The sequence below is a fragment of the Tursiops truncatus genome, chromosome 2 (genome assembly GCF_011762595.2).
Source record: "Tursiops truncatus isolate mTurTru1 chromosome 2, mTurTru1.mat.Y, whole genome shotgun sequence".
NCBI lineage: Eukaryota > Metazoa > Chordata > Mammalia > Artiodactyla > Delphinidae > Tursiops > Tursiops truncatus.
Window position 1 is genome coordinate 36,429,273 of NC_047035.1, and position 15,967 is coordinate 36,445,239.

Sequence of the window (15,967 nt, forward strand, 5' to 3'; positions counted from 1 at the left end):
CTGCAGTCTAATAAGTGTGCAATAGCAGTATATCTAAAAAATCAATGTACATACTTTAATTAAAAAACATTTTATTGCTAAAAAATACTAACCATCATCTGAACCTTCAGTGAGTTGTAATCGTTTTGCTGGTGAAGGATCTTGACTCGATGTTGATGGCCACTGACTGATCAGAGTGGTGGTCGCTGAAGCTTGGGGTGGATGTGGCTATTTCCTAAAATAAGACAACAATGAAGTCTGCCACATAGATTGGCTCTTTCTTTAATGAGCAATTTCTGTGTAGCATGCAATGCTGCTTGGTAGCATTGAACCAACAGTAGAACTTCTTTCAAAATTAGTCAATCCTCTCAAAACCTGCCTCTGCTTTATGAGCTAAGTTTATGTAATATTCTAAATCCTTTGTTATCATTTCTACAATCTTCACAGCATCTTCACCAGGAGTAGATTCCATCTCAAGAAACCACTTTCTTTTCTCATCAATAAGAAGCAACTCATCTGTTCAAGTTTTATCATGAGATATAGTAGCAATTCAAGTCACATCTTCAGGCTCCACTTCTAATTCTAGTTCTCTTGCTATTTCCACCACATCTGCAGGGACTTCCTCCACTGAAGTCCTGAACTGCTCAAAGGCATCCATGAGGGTTGGAATCAATTTCTTCCAAACTCCTGATGATGTTGGTATTTTGACCTCTTCCCATGAATCATGAATCTTGTTAATGGCCTCTAGAAAGGTGAATCATTTACGGTAGGTTTTCAATTTACTTTGCCCAGATCCATCAGAGGAATCACTGTCTATGGCAGCTATAGCCTTATGAAATTTATTTCTTAAATAGTAAGACTTGAAAATCAAAATGACTCCTTGATCCATGGGCTGCACAATGGATGTTGTGTTAGGAGGCATGAAAACAACGTTCGTCTCATTGTACATCTCCATCAGAGCTCTTGGGTGACCAGGTATATTGTCAATAAGTGGTAATGTTTTGAAAAGAATCTTTTCTCTAAGCAATAGATCTCAACAGTGGGCTTAAAATATCCAGTAAACCATGTTACAAACAGACATGCTGTCATCCAGGCTTTTTTGTTCTTACAGAGCACAGGCAGAGTAGATTTAGCATAATTCTTAAGGGCCCTAAGATTTTTGGAATGTTAAATGAGAACTGGCCTCAGCTGAAAGTCACCAGCTGCATTAGCCCCTCACAAGAGCGTCAGCCTGTCCTTTGAAGCTTTGAAGCCAGGCATTGACTTCTCCTCTTCAGCTACAAAGTCCTAGGTGGCATCTTCTTCCAGGACAAGGCTGTCTTGTCTACACTGAAAATCTGTGTTTAGTGTAGCCACATTTATTAATGATCTGAGCTAGATCTCCTGGATAATTTGCTGCAGCTTCTACAACAGCACGCACTGCTTCACTTTGTACTTTTATGTTATGGTGACGGCTTCTTTCCTTAAACCTCATGAACCAACCTCTGCTAGCTTCACACTTTTCTTCTGCAGCTTCCTTTTCTCAGCCTTCCTAGAATTGAAGAGAGTTAGGGCCTTGCTCTGGATTAGGCTTTGGCTTAAGGGAATGTTGTGGCTGGTCTGATCTTCTATCCAGACCACTAAAACTTTCTCCATATCAGGAATAAGGCTGTTTTGCTTTCTTATCATTCATGTGTTTACTGGAGTAGCACTTTTCATTTCCTGCAAGAACTTTTCCTTTGCACTCACACCTCAGCTGACTGTTGGGCGCAAGAGGGCTAGCTTTCAGCCTATCTCGGCTTTCAACATGCCTTCCTCACTAAGCTTAATCATTTCCAGCTTTGATTTAAATTGAGAGACGTAGGACTCCTCCTTTCACCTGAACACTTAGATGCCATTGTAGGGTTATTGACTGGCCCAATTTCAATACTGTTGTGTCTTAGGGAATAGGGAAGCCCGAGGAGACGGAGAGAGATGGGGAATGTCTGGTTGGTGGAGAAGTCAGAACACACACAACATTTATTGATTAAGTTCACCATCTTACATGGGCACAGTTCATAGCACCACAAAACCATTACAATAGTAACATCAAAGATCACAGATCACCAAAACAACTATAATAATAATGAAAATGTTGAAATATTGTGAGAATTACCATAATGTGACACAGAAACACGAAGTGAGCAAGTGCTGTTGGGAAAATGGCACCAATAGACCTGCTGGATATGGGGTTGCCACAAACCTTCAATTTGTAAAAAAAAAAAAAAAAAAGCAATATCTTGGAAGTGAAATAAAGCAAAGTGCAGTAAAATAAGGTATGCAACTGAATAGGGCCTCACTCCGGCAAAGGTCTACTTAAGAGAAGCTAAACAGAAGAGAGCAAAGCCACAAGTGGTTTAAGGTCACATGGAGTCACTGCTCAAATTTAGGAAGGAAATTCAGACTTACTCCAGGTCCCACCCCCAACCCCCCGTGCCCCCCCGGTACTCCAACCTCCCAAGTACGCTGGGGAGGTCCCAAGAGGGGCATTGGAGCCCCGGGAGAGCAGGTCCTGTTAGCCCAGCTCTCACTTCTGCCCACGGTTCTCACCCTAATTCTAGCAGCAGGGCCATTTACCAGCCTCCAGGGAACCAGGCCACTTTCAATTGTCAATAGCATTACACTTGCCAGAGGAGAAAGGGACAAAGGAGGAGACTGAAGACAGTGCTTTAAACAGAAGAAGAAAACGATATCATTGGCTGTGCCCTAAGCCAAAAAAGCAAATGCCAGGAATAACTGTGAGCGTTGTGTGAAGCCAAGTCTGCGCAGACAGGACCCGGGTGGAGGAGGAGGCAGGGCCTGAGGTGGTCTGAGGACGCAGAGCTAGCGCCCCAGGGGCAGGGCAGGAGGAGAGGGACATATCGTAAGCAACCTTAAAAGACTCATTTTAGCATTCCGCAGGAAATGAGAAGCAGATGGGTTGGTGTGGAACTTGTTTACGTGTTATTGGTCTCCGCGAAGCTTCCAGGGCAGAGTTAGGATTGGAAAAAAGGGGTATTTTAGGCAAATATTGACATGGTCTCCATTCTGAGAAAGTGGGGCCTCTCTTAATTGGATCATCTTCCCCTTGAGATACAGGCATTTAGACTGAAGGACCCTCATTGCCCCATACTAGGGCAGGCCTGGCTAGGGCAGTACTGACCCGCTTGCACCTTCTTAAGGGAACTGAGTTAATACATCTTCTCTCTTGTTTTTTGTCCCTACTGGACAGAGAAGCAGAAACAGAGACCTGGACATGTGGAGGATAATGAAATGGTTCACATCAAAGGTCCTGAGGTTTGCAGAAGTCTTATTAGAACACAGATTACTGGGTCCCACCACCAGAGTTTCTACTTAGTAGAGCTAGGGTGGGGCCCAATGGCCACACATTGGATCACCTGGAGATTAAAATATACTGATGGCTGGGCCCTATTCCCCAAGATTCTGATATTAACTGATCTAGGATATGACTTGGGTATTGTCTAAAGCTCTCTCTGTATTTCTAAGTTACAACCAAGGTCAAGATTCATAGACCTATTTCTCTTTGACCTGCCATCGTCATTACATCCGTGGCTTAATTTCAACCTACCTTCAAAATATGGCCTCCAGATGGTTAGGACGACAGGAGACCATGGGATCCAAATCTGGCATAAACCGACATTTGGGAAAAGAGGCTAAAAAAAAAAATCACTTTCTGAGACACGAACTATTAAAAATCTATGTAAATGCAGGCAATTACTCTCTTATGTAATCTGTCCAGGAAACAGAGCTCCTGAAAGATGTTTTGTTAAGTAAGTTGCTGCCAAGAGGCAGAGAAAGTAATCGTCTTTAATGCTTATCAAGCACTCACTACGTGCCATGCAGTCTTCCCAGTGCTTTCATTTTAAACTCATTTAATTCCCACAGTAACACGAAGGTAGGGGGTATCACTATCCCCAATTTAACAAATGAGGAAACTGAGGCCCTGGGAGGTGAAGTAATTTGTCCCAAATCACACAGCTAACAAGTGACAGAGCCAGCTCTCAAACTTTGGTGTGCGTCTGAATTACCTACAGAGACAGTTCAAAATACGACGACCAGGCCCCATCGCAGATCAATTGGATCAGGATCTCCTGCACTGGGTCTTTATCAAAATTGTTTTTAACAAACTCCTGGAGCGTCAGTGGTTCACCAAGGTAAAGAGACCATAGTTAGGATTTTAAATGAAGGCTTTGAAATTAGATTACCCTAAGTTCAATTCTTTCCCCATCACTTATAACTGGAATCTTTGAACAAGTTACCTATCCTCTCCTCGACCTTTCCCTTCTTCATCTGGAAATGAGAATGATAATAGTTTGGGGGATTGTTCTGAGGATTATGTGGGTCTAAGGCACAGAGTGCAGTGACAGGTCCCCTGCCAGTGCAGCAGAAGGACATTCTGAGACATTAACTAGGTCTTCCTTGCACCCATCAACACTGCACACTTCACTGTCCTCTCCCACTGTGTCATCCAAGGCATGCCCTGTGCTAGGGAAAAGTGATGCTGCTACAGCTGGAATGGCAAGAAAGTCAGTGCTTAGCTTTTGATATTCAAATTAGAGTACTGAACACAAGACCTAGACTTGGGAGAAAGGACTTTCTGAGCTTTCAACAACTATTTGAGCCTAACCAGTAGACAAATAGGACTGATCCAAAAGAACCGTCCAACATAACCGGCCCTCAGGCAGTCCAGTAGGGTTACCTGGACAGTAGGGATGCGTGGTCTCCAAGAGAGGCCCCAGCCCCCTGTCATCTTCCCAGGGTGAATCACCTCAGAAGGGAGGGAAATGTGGTTGGGGGTAGAACACCAGATGAGCTTTGAGGAAACTGAGAATGGAGGAGGCTTGTGTCTACTTCCTATCTAGGGAGGGCAGCTGACTCCACAGATGTGCTTATGCCACATTGATATGGGGTCAACAGAGAAGAGATGGCTTTACAGGTGATAAAGGAAGAGAACTCAGTGACAGCCTTGTTTCCTGTGGCCCCAAAGAGGTGTGGGAGAGGAGCTGAACCCTACTCATACTCTGAGAAGTTAGCTGAGAGTGACAGCCAGCGGCCCGAAGGAGTCACACCATGGAGGAACAACCATGGATGGCAGAACAAGCTAAGCAAACCAGATGGGCATGCAGCCACCTTTGAGGATAACTCTGGACGCCCAGTGGGGAGGACCCCATGCTCAAAGACAAGATGGGGCAGCTACTCATCTTGGGAGCTACCAACACAGAGCACATGGTATTACATGGTCCCCCCTCTCTCACTCCGATCCCACTGAGATTCCATCTAAAGTGGAGCAAGGGAGAGAATGTGAGTGTGAATTAATCTCCTTGGTAGTTCCTAGATTAATTTTTCTGCATCGCACAGAAGGGGAGTCTGAGATGAAAACTATTCTGTTTTAGAAAATCAAAGACACATATGTATGTACCTGAAACTATCTTGTAAAATTAACATCTACTACTTAAGACTATCAAGTTTCCTAAACCTCAAAAGACATCTAGCATGACTCCCTCAAAATATAAATTGATTTAATCAGCAGAGTCAGCAGATATCTTGGAAATGGCAGCATGTCTATGATGAGGAGTAAGATTTTGGTGACTTGTAAAAAATTTTTAAAAAATAAATAGCGAAGGGCTTCCCTGGTGGCGCAGTGGTTGGGAGTCTGCCTGCCGATGCAGGGGACACGGGCTCATGCCCTGGTCCGGGAAGATCCCATGTGCCGCGGAGCGGCTGGGCCCGTGAGCCATGGCCGCTGAGCCTGCGCGTCCGGAGCCTGTGCTCCGCAACGGGAGAGGCCACAACAGTGAGAGGGCCGCATACCGCAAAAAAAATAAATAACTATAAATAAAAATAAATAAATATTGAAAAAGGAGAGTTTAAGCCCAACATTATTGCAACACTATTGGGGGGAGAGAGAGACACTGTGTCTGACTGGATTGCTATTCCAGGTTCTGGGTGGTGTCCCTGTAGTCAAACACCCAGGGTTCCCATGTTCTACTGCAGCCTGGATGCACAGCCCATGAGCCTGCTTTACCACTTTACTACAAGGTGGGATTCACCAACCATGGCAAACTTGGTTTTCCAAACAAACTATCTGTACAGTGGTACAGATAGTAGGCGCAAGGACTCTAATATGTGGAAAGGTGTACCCTGCCCTGAAAATCCACACACTGGCATTCTGACTTATAAATAAGTCTCTGGTGAGTTAATTAATGGAAGCCTCCTAGATTGGGTTGCCAGATTTAGCAAATAGATATACAAATATTGCAGGGGCAATACTTATACTAAAAAAATATTCATTGTTATCTATCGAACTCAGAACTGACTGCCCTGTATTTTTTCTGTCAACCCTACTAGAGCCTGCTCACTGCCAAGTGGACTGATAAAACGGAGGTCTGCATACACAAGACTGAGGGCCAGCGCTGCCTCTGAGACCACCTTCACCAACACCCTATGGAGGGCTCACCTAAGGTACCAGCCCAGGGTTAGGGTTAGTCAGTCTCTCTCTCTGTGTCTCTTAATCTTTATTCACTCAAAACCTTCTCTTCACTTATACACAAAGTAAATAACCTCCCTTATTAAGCTTCCCAAGTCTTTTACTACCTGTTCATTCCAAGACCAAATTTACAACTTGGACAATAAATGCATAAAATTGAAAGCCACTTCTTGGTGGCTTCCAAGGAGGTAATTAACATTATCAACAACATCTATTACGTTGTAAGATTAGTTTCTTCCCTGCAGTTGCTAGTCAAATATGAAGTTTTATTAATCTTTCAACGAAGAAGTTTTCTGTCCCTTGACCTGAATTTTATCTTTTCCCTGATTTTTGACTCAACCACAACCCTAGTCTTTATATCCATTGCATGGTGGGATCCCCAGACTTCAGATCACCTTCTAGAAAACTCGGACGCCTGTGGGGAGGACCCCATGATCAAACACAAGATGGGGCAGCTATTGATGGATCTCTGTAGGGCCATTTCATTTGTGCTTAGGGAAAAATTAAAGTAGGAGGAGCACCGCAGAACAAGCAGAGGAGCAGATTTGGTTTACAATTCAGTGAGCAAGAAAAGATCTTTCTGTTTATCCAAGCCAGCTCTCCTTCTCGGCACTAACATATCACAGGAAATCAGTGTCTTATACTTGACTGTGCCTTCCCTTTGTCATCTTCTAAAGAGGTCTCTGCCCATAGAGAGACAATATTGATTCGTTATCCCTAGACCAGTTGGAGCTAAGTTCATGCTACTTGACTCAAGCCATCATCAGCCTCCTCCATTCTAGAGATAAACTGCAACTTTTGCTAAGGAGCTTGAAGAGTGTCTCTGGTGAAGTAGGATTTAGGTCATTCCTCTGGAATTCTGGTTTTAATTCATTGCTGGCATTTCTGAAGTAGTTTAGGGTGAACATCTGAGATAAATGAGTCATCTCAGTCCTTCTATTTCTTCTATTTCCTATTATTTTCTAACTTAAACATTTCAGAACTAAGAACTAATATATCTTCCCAATGCTGGAAACAGGCAAGTCATTCTGTAAAATAGATTGGGAAATTAATGGACTTCCATCTGGGGAGAAGTAAACAAAAGTAGATTATGATTATATACATGCCTGTTTATCTATAGACCTACAGTATTGGGAGCTGAAGAATGGTTGAGCAGTTCTAAGCCAGGCTTGTCATTAGGTTAAAAAAAAACCCAACCAGCCAACCACCAATTTGGTTTTTCTCCAACTGTCAGCTGGAAGCAGGGAGAAGTGAAACGTTAAACTGAACCAAAAAGGGATTTGGAGTTTTTTGAGGGGTGTTTTAAAGAGCTAAAAGGTGCCCCTTGTTCTCCACCAAGTCAACCGTCCTTAGATTCTGGGCTCCCAGGAGAGGTTGGAAGAAATCTCTGCTCCCATTGTGGCTGTCGCCTTATTTGGTGAAATAGATGTGATTAGGAAACTTCCTCAGATCAATCACCCAGGTGGTTCGGGGGACAAAGGTGACCAGAAGCAAGGCCCAGAGGGGGCTAACAACTCCTTCCACGGTGAGCACTTGACAGCAGGCAGGACCAACTACATTATCAACCTCAGTGTCTGCTCTTCTCCCGGTCCAAAGTGCAAACGTTCTCCCCTAGCTATGGCACAAGAACGCTATGAGAAGCATCCAATCCATTCCTATATAAATGTATCTTCACATTACATATGGTATTTTGATAACTAATATCAGTACAGCACCCTACATTTGTAGAGAGCTCTCAGATACATGGTATTATTCGATCCGGTTACATACAGGCCTTATCAAGATGAGCAGGTGTCAGGAGCAATCAGGAAACAGTGGGGGTACTGACGTTCCCCACAACCACTGGGTCAGAGAAACCCATCAGTATGATCTTACAAAGAAATTCAGTTTATTTGATAACTGAAAAAAAGAAAATTGCAGGATAGTTTGTACATCGCGAGCGCATTCGTGCAAAAGAAATATGGTTATGCCTATATATGTACATACACAGATAGCTTTATTCATTGTATCTATACTCACATATGCAAATATATAGATACATGTATATGAGTATATATTCAAATGTTTATATATACAATTTTACAATGAATATTATTATTTTACGTTGTTAATTTTATAGATATTTTTCCATAACAGCTTATAGAAAAAAGCCGAATGAATTTTTTGGCCAAACCAATATATTTATAATATTTATAATATATGATATTTTATAATTAAAGAACATTATAACAAGGTATGTTTAAGAAAAAAGCTAATTGGTGTTAGCATTTCTTTTTCCCACCCTCACTTAAGGGAAGAGAAGTGGTTGTTGTTAAACGTGTAGATTGTACTATATTTGGAAAATTGGCCTTAAAAGGGAGGACTCTGATAAGGCCAGGACCCCACTCCAGTAGTTTTGTCCCCTTGGCCCTATGCAAACCCCATGTTGCAGAGGGCTAGCATGACAGCTGTGTTGTTGAAGGACATCTGTTTCTGAGAACAACTCAAACTCATCCATGGGTGGTTCAATCCATGCTTAAGTCAGAGGATCAAAAATATAAGGCTGTACATACCCTCTCTCTGATCAACCAATCATACAGCCGTAGATGTGCACACATTAGGGTTAAAAGAGAAAACGATGGCAAGTCCTGCACCAACTTCCAGGAAGGTAAACAGATGGAGTGGGAAAAATAGGGAATACGAATCGAGCACTTGTGAGTTTGAACCCCAGCTCTGCTGCTTACTTACTTGTGTCCACAGGCATGATCTTAGGCTCTCTGGCCTTCAGTTTCCCTCTGTGTTAAATGTGCCCAATAATACCTATATCACAGGACTATTTCATATACACATCTCAAGTGACACTCTCTAGAAAGGTTGCTGAAAGCTTGGTTGTCAGAGCACACCAGGCGACCAATCAGATTTTGCTGATATCCCACATTCACTGCATCAGATAGAATTTCTGCTTCTTTGTGTACATTGTTGGGTTACTCCCATGCATTCGTCACAACTGTGAACAAATTGGGTGTGTTTTGTTTGCCAGGAAGTAACACTGTCAATCCTTCTACAAACAAACCAACACAAGAGGTTGCAGTTCTGCAAATAAACCCCACATCCTTCAAAAATGAAGGAAGCTTTGAGAGACACTCAGGAGAAGGAAAGAGACTGCCACAGTCTGCTCCCTTCCCTTTTCTAATGTAATCTTCATTAGAAGTCAGCCACCTATCCCACCCTTACACTTCCAAAGACCAAGAATACCATACCTAGGGAAGCGGACCCTGAAAAACATGACAGGTCTTCCTAGCCATCTGGGAAATTCCCTAGAAAAAGGAGGTTTGGGTGCAAGGAGATTCAATTTGTAAGAAGTTATACAATCTCTTTAGTCCTCAATTTCCTCAGCTGTGAAAGAAAGAACTAATGACTCCTAAATTCTCTTTTAATCCTAACATGTTATGACTATAATCCTCTCTCTCAATCCTCTCTGCTCTATTCCCATTGCTCCACCCTGGTTTGTGCAATCATCAGCTCTCCCCTGGGTTGTTGCAACTGCCTCTAGTCCTGCTCCTCCAAAATCACGCTTCACAGAGCTTGCAAGATGAACTTTCTAAACTGCACATCTGCCTCAAGTACTTTTGTGACTCTCCATTACCTCCAAAATAAATTCCAGTTTCTCAGCACAAGCCTCAAAGACGTGTCTACCTTCCCAGCATCATGTGTCACATCGCTACTCCTGTAACTGAGCAGGCAGAACTCCTTAGACTTCCTCTCTCACCTCCACGCTTTGCTATTCCCTTTGAATGGAATGTCCCTCCCCACATCTGCCCAGCCAACTCTTCTTTCAAAGTTAGCTCAAGCAGCACATTCTCCAAAAGGCAATTAGATGTCTCTCCTCTGCACCCCAATAGGACCATGTGAAATAATTGTATCATAGCATGATATTTTCATACAGCATTTAGAGTTGCTGTTTCTGAGTAGAGACTGGCTTTCTGCTCTGGCAAAGGACTCAGTACTAGTAGCATCACTGGTGCAGGTGACACTCATAAAAGGGGCAGGTACGCACATCCTCTGTTCTCTCTGGATCCTGCAGAGAGGCAGGGTCGGGTGGGGTGTGGCTGGATGTGCTCTGGAGCAGCGCTCCTAAGGAGGAATCACTTGTTGCTCTTCCTTTTCATAGGTCAGCTTGAGAGGGGCTGTGCTGAGGGGGTAAATATCTTGGGGTTCAGACACTAAGCAGTATGAGCTTAGGGGCCCATTGCTTAGGGAAGTGCTTGAAATGCCCAGCTTGAGGTCTCCGGGTCCCACAGGAAGTTGAGATTGGGTACAGCTGGTCCCCCTGTTGGAGAAAGAGGGAGCTAGCCCACTGCCTGGCAACCCAAGGAAAATCTCCTGGGATAATACATTGGTCAGTCCTACTGGTCAAACCACTTTCTACACATATGCCCCCAACCTACTATATAAGGTACCTAGTACCTAGTATTTTAAAAGCGCTCAATAAATAATTACAGACGCCACTTACTGAGGGCCTACTGCACGCCAGTAACTTGATCTATTTTATTCCTAGTTCTCACAATGACTGTACAAGATTATTAGTTCCATTTTACAGATGAGGAAACTGAAGCTTGAGAAGGCTAATCGACTTGCCTAAGATCGTACGGCTAGTAAATGGTGGAGCTGGAATCTGAACTGACATCTCGATCACTCCAAAACCAGTGCTCTTTCTCCCCAAGCTATGTAGCCTCTCAGTATGATGTTCTCTCCCTCTCTCTGCAGGGACTTGTCACTTATTGTGCTCAAATCCATGCCTTGAGTGCCCTCCTACTGAAATGTGTTCCTCCAGTGAGGCCTCTGGACTCTTCTGCCTCATTATAAGCTGACCTGCAGTTTTTTCCTTACCTTCACCCAGTCTGATCTGCTCTCTACCCTCCAAACCCAGTGTGTACTTGAACTCGTCTGCTGTTGGTAGAAGTTCCAAGTAAGTACATGCAATGAAAAGTCAGGAGCAGGAACAACAAGGCGTCTTGGAGACAGGAACCAAATTTGATTCTTTGGCAGGGCGCTTGGAGACAGAATGACCCCCGGTTAGCCATGTCTGGGCCCTGAAGTGGGAAAGGCCTCTGGCCTTTTCACTCAGCATGATGTCCAGGGAATGACCCAGAACATGATGACTCTGGCAGAGGTAGCTGCTCTATTCCCCAGGCACTTGTAAACCGGAACAATCACCATCTTCCTCCCCAACTCTTCATCAAAAGCTTTTATTAAATAGCCTAATTATTAAACAAGGCAGGTGGAAGAGAAAGGTAGGAAATTGGAGGGTTGAACTGAGCTTTTTCAAAAGCCAGAAAAATGACTCAGAGTGTGTAACACCTCATCTGGAGAACAAACTGGATGTTCCTGATGCAGCCGGGTGCATTGTTAAACCTGTGGAGAGAGATAGGGAACAGACCATTTTCTTTCTCTCTCAGTCACAAATAACTGCGAGCTCAGGGCCGAACTGGTGAGCTTTTAGAATAAATCCAGAAGATTTATTCTCCCAACAAGGGCCAAAGAACGGACAGAATCACAGGAGAGAAAAATATATACTATCTGTTCAAGTCAGTGTTTAGAATATTCTAAGTGGGAAGACATTTTATTAGCAAATCCACTAGACTATAAGCTCCTTGAGGTAAGAAATTGTGCTCTTATTTATTCTTGATTCTAGGATGGGGTCCAGTGCCTGGCACATAGTAGGTGCTCAATAAACGTTCACTAGAATAAAGCTGAAGGCAGGAGCTGAGTCTTGTACAACGTTGCATCCCTCTCAGTGCCTAGCACTTAATGAATGAATGACAGGGGCATTCATGAATGAGAAATGCCGTTTTAGACTTGCCTTTGAAGAAAAGCATACGCCTTTGCAAGCAGCGGTATCATCTCCCGAGTTATTCAAGAAGTCTGTGTTCACTTCCTAATTACATCTTGATTTTTACCTCCTTAGAAGGCAGAACTTTTGCTAAAATAATCTGGCTGCCAATAAGAAACAGTTCTGCTGGCTTTTCTTCATCCTCATGAAAAGCCAATCTGTCCTGAACTTCTGGAGCCACCAAGGCACAGGCCAGGCCTTGGATTCTCCTGGGAGCTGGTCTAATTTGCTTCTAGCTTTTCCGGTTCCCTCCCTTCTACTCTCTCCCGTCCTCCTTGTTCTGGGTCTCGCGCCAGCTGAGTTTTGACTCCCTTTGTCAAGCAGCTCTGCTTCTGCCAATCCAGTAAACCTCACCTCTCTCAGTTTAGCATATTTACAGAGACAGGACACCAGAAACATATGGATAGTCAAGAAATCACATAATGTGTAGGAAACTGAGGCAGGAGCAGCGAGAGGCAAGAGCTCCTCCTCACAAGTATCCTGAGCAAGGGCTTGAGGGCCATGCTGGTTTTCTTCCCCTCTCACAGAGACAGGTGCAAGTCACTGATGGGGCTTCGTGTGGGAGCTGAGTCTTATACAGCTTTGCATTCCTCTCAGTGTCCAGCACTAAATGAATGAATAACGTATTAGCTCCCCTCACAAACACATAAAACCTCTCTATTTCACAGTTGAGGGATGGAAACTCAGAGAGCTTAGTAGATCAACCCCTCCAGGCTGAGCTAGGTTCCCCTTCTCCGGGCACCCCTGGTGGGACCTTACCTTAGCATTTATCACAATGGGATATCGTTATTTGTTTATATATCATTTTCTACTCAATTTTCTGCGTGCTCCCTGAGGGCAAAAACTGTGTCTTTCATCTTTGCACTTCTCAAGGATAAAGCCCTCTATAAAAGTTTGCTGAATGAATGACTTGCTCAGGGTCACCCAGCTAATACGAGGCTGAGCTGGGACCAGAACCAAGCCCTCTGTCCCCCCAAATCCTATATCCTTGCTGTCCTACCAGGACACTTTCTGGAAGAAAGTGGGAAGTGGACCTATAAAGAAGCTAATTAAGCATTTGGCAGGTTTATGAACTATGTTGAGAGGTTTTCTTTTTAACTTTCCTTTTCCTTCCTTCTTGATATTGGTGGGAATTCTCGGCCGCTACTCTGAGCTGAGCCAGGGTCACATCTATATTCTTGCTCCTGAAATAGCTGAACTCATCACCTCTTCAGAGGAGGAAGTCTCCACAGATGGCTTTGAAGCTCCCTCTCCGGCCCTCCTGCCAGGTGTGAACAAACACTTCGAAGTAATTTGGGGATGACTGGGAGAAAATGTCAAAGGCTTTGATCCATGTTTCTTGAAATATTGGAGAGTTTTCTGTTCTTGTTGGTCCTGAACAACTAGGCTGGAAATTTCATGAGCAAAGGTTTGTTTCTCCCCTCATCTGGTCACACATGTTGATTGTGGAGGACCTATTCTGGCCACCCACAAGCAAGATGCCGGTACCTGACTTTGATGAAATGAAGGTGGCCACGGTGAAGAAAGAGGTACTCAAGCCTGCACTGCTGCTGAGAGTGGAAGGGACTTCCTGGCTCCAGAGGAAAGCCCAGAATAGAAAGGCAGCAGGCACAAAGGGTCCTAAGGACTGTATTTGGAGTGGTCGAGAGTTCGGGCTCTGGGACTAGATATGCCTTAGGTTCCAGTCCTAGTTCTACCACCTACTGATCCTCTTGCCCTGGGCAAATTATGTAACACCTCCATGCGTCCGTCCTCATGTGCCAAAATCAATGAGCTAATCCATGAGGGTTTATTACCCTCCATAATAAACCCACCCAGTTGCATTCTCCACCCCTTTCTTCATCCCTGCTCTGTGCCCTGAGACTGAGCCTTAGAGACTGACCTCTAAGCCTGTATCACCAAGTGTCCTTTGTCTTCTGGCTTCTGGTTGGATTCAGCCAAAGGGGAGATACTAGTAGAAGAATAGCTAATCAGAGGAATAAGAACCCATGGTATTTATTCCCCTGGCTTTCACAATGGTGGGCCACCGTTTCAACAGAGGCTGTATACCTCTACCTCCATCCCCAGCTCCTGTCAGGCAGCCCTGTCCTGTAGCTAAGCTCTCTAAAGGTTCCATTAACTCTGCTTTCTCACCTTAGACCTTCACACCTAGAGATGCTCATGGCCTCAGCATCCCTTGTTGGGCACCCTAACGCTATGCATACTTCTGTATATAGTCCTTTTGTTAGATTCTCCCTATTTTACCACTTGAGTGTCCCATTTATCTCCTTTCAGGACCATGTACTAATGTGCCTGACATATAATAACTGTTCAATAAATGTTTCGTGTTTCTCCTCCTCCCCCTCCCCCATTCCTTCATTATCCTCACCATCCTCTTTATTATCTCAGTATAAAGCAGAAGAGCTAGAGGGAAATTGTACTGGTGGTCTACTGTTGTGTAACAAGTTATCACAAAATCAGCAGCTTACAACAACACACGGTCGTTATTTCACAGTCTCTGTGGGTCAGGACTCCAGGGCTGGCTTAGCTGGGTTCTCTGCTTTAGGGTCTCACCAGGCTGAAATCTGGGTGTTGGTGGGGGCTACAGTCCATCAAAAACTTGACTGGGGCAAGATCCACTTCCAAGCTACTTCAGGTTGTTGGCAGAATTGACCCCTTTGCAGCTGTAGGACTGAGGCCCCCATTTCCTTGATGGCTACTGTCAGCTCCTAGAGGCCACCTTCAGCTCTTTGCAGTGAGATCCTCTCCAGTGGCCCTCTCACCACACGGCAGCTTACTGCTTCAAAGCCAGCAACAGAGAGAAAGTTTCTTGACTTCAGGGAGGGCCCAGGTCCTCTTCAAAGGGCTTCTACCTGATTGAATCAGACACACCCAGGGTAATCTCCCTTTGTATTAATTCAAAAATCAACTGACTTTGGACCTTAATTACATTAAGAATCCCTCCACTTTGCCATATAATGTAAACTAATCAAGGGAGTGACATCCCATGACCTTTGCAAGTCACAGGCTCTCCCTGTGGTTCAAGCACAGGGGATTACACAAAGGTAGGGACACAGGAGACTGGAAATCATCGCAGGGCACCTTACAATGACACAGAGATCTCATCAGGAGGTAGAACAATATTCATTCACCAGCTACTTTTATAGAGTTTTTCACTAAGGTTAGGAGAGGTGCAGGGGGAGACAGGTCTTGCCAGTGGGGAAGGACAGAAGCTAACGCTAATGGAACACTTGCTTTGTGCTCTGCACTGCGTGCTCCACTTTCTACCTCTGGTCCTCTACCATCCCTATAATTGTCTACTATTCTTCCACCTTTCAAATGAGAAAGCTGGAAACAAAGAGTTTGAAGCAATTCACCCCAAGTCACACTGATACCACCTCTTCAATGGTTCTCAAGGCTTTAGATAAGAAGGAACAAAAGTTATGGAGGTCAATGTTTGGGAGCTAAAAGGGGCCCTCTATGTACATTCTTCTTTTTCATAGAGTCGGTATATATGATTTCAGGGAAAGGAGATTCAGTCTTTTTTTTTCTTCCCCAGAAAAGACTTTGCTAACCCCAATAGCATAACCACTTAGCACAAGAGTCATGTATCCAGAAAAAACATTTAAAAT

The 15,967-nt window shown here is 44.1% G+C and overlaps 1 long non-coding RNA gene across 1 annotated transcript in view; it reads left to right on the top strand.

Annotated features, from left to right (window-relative positions):
- LOC109547842 (uncharacterized) overlaps nt 1-15,967 on the top strand; it is a 38,695-nt gene that overhangs the window by 8,026 nt on the left and 14,702 nt on the right. The window contains exons 2-3 of the long non-coding RNA XR_002173782.2: nt 6,346-6,459; nt 11,231-11,432. This is a non-coding gene — a long non-coding RNA (uncharacterized lncRNA). The remainder of the gene's footprint in view (nt 1-6,345; nt 6,460-11,230; nt 11,433-15,967) is intronic.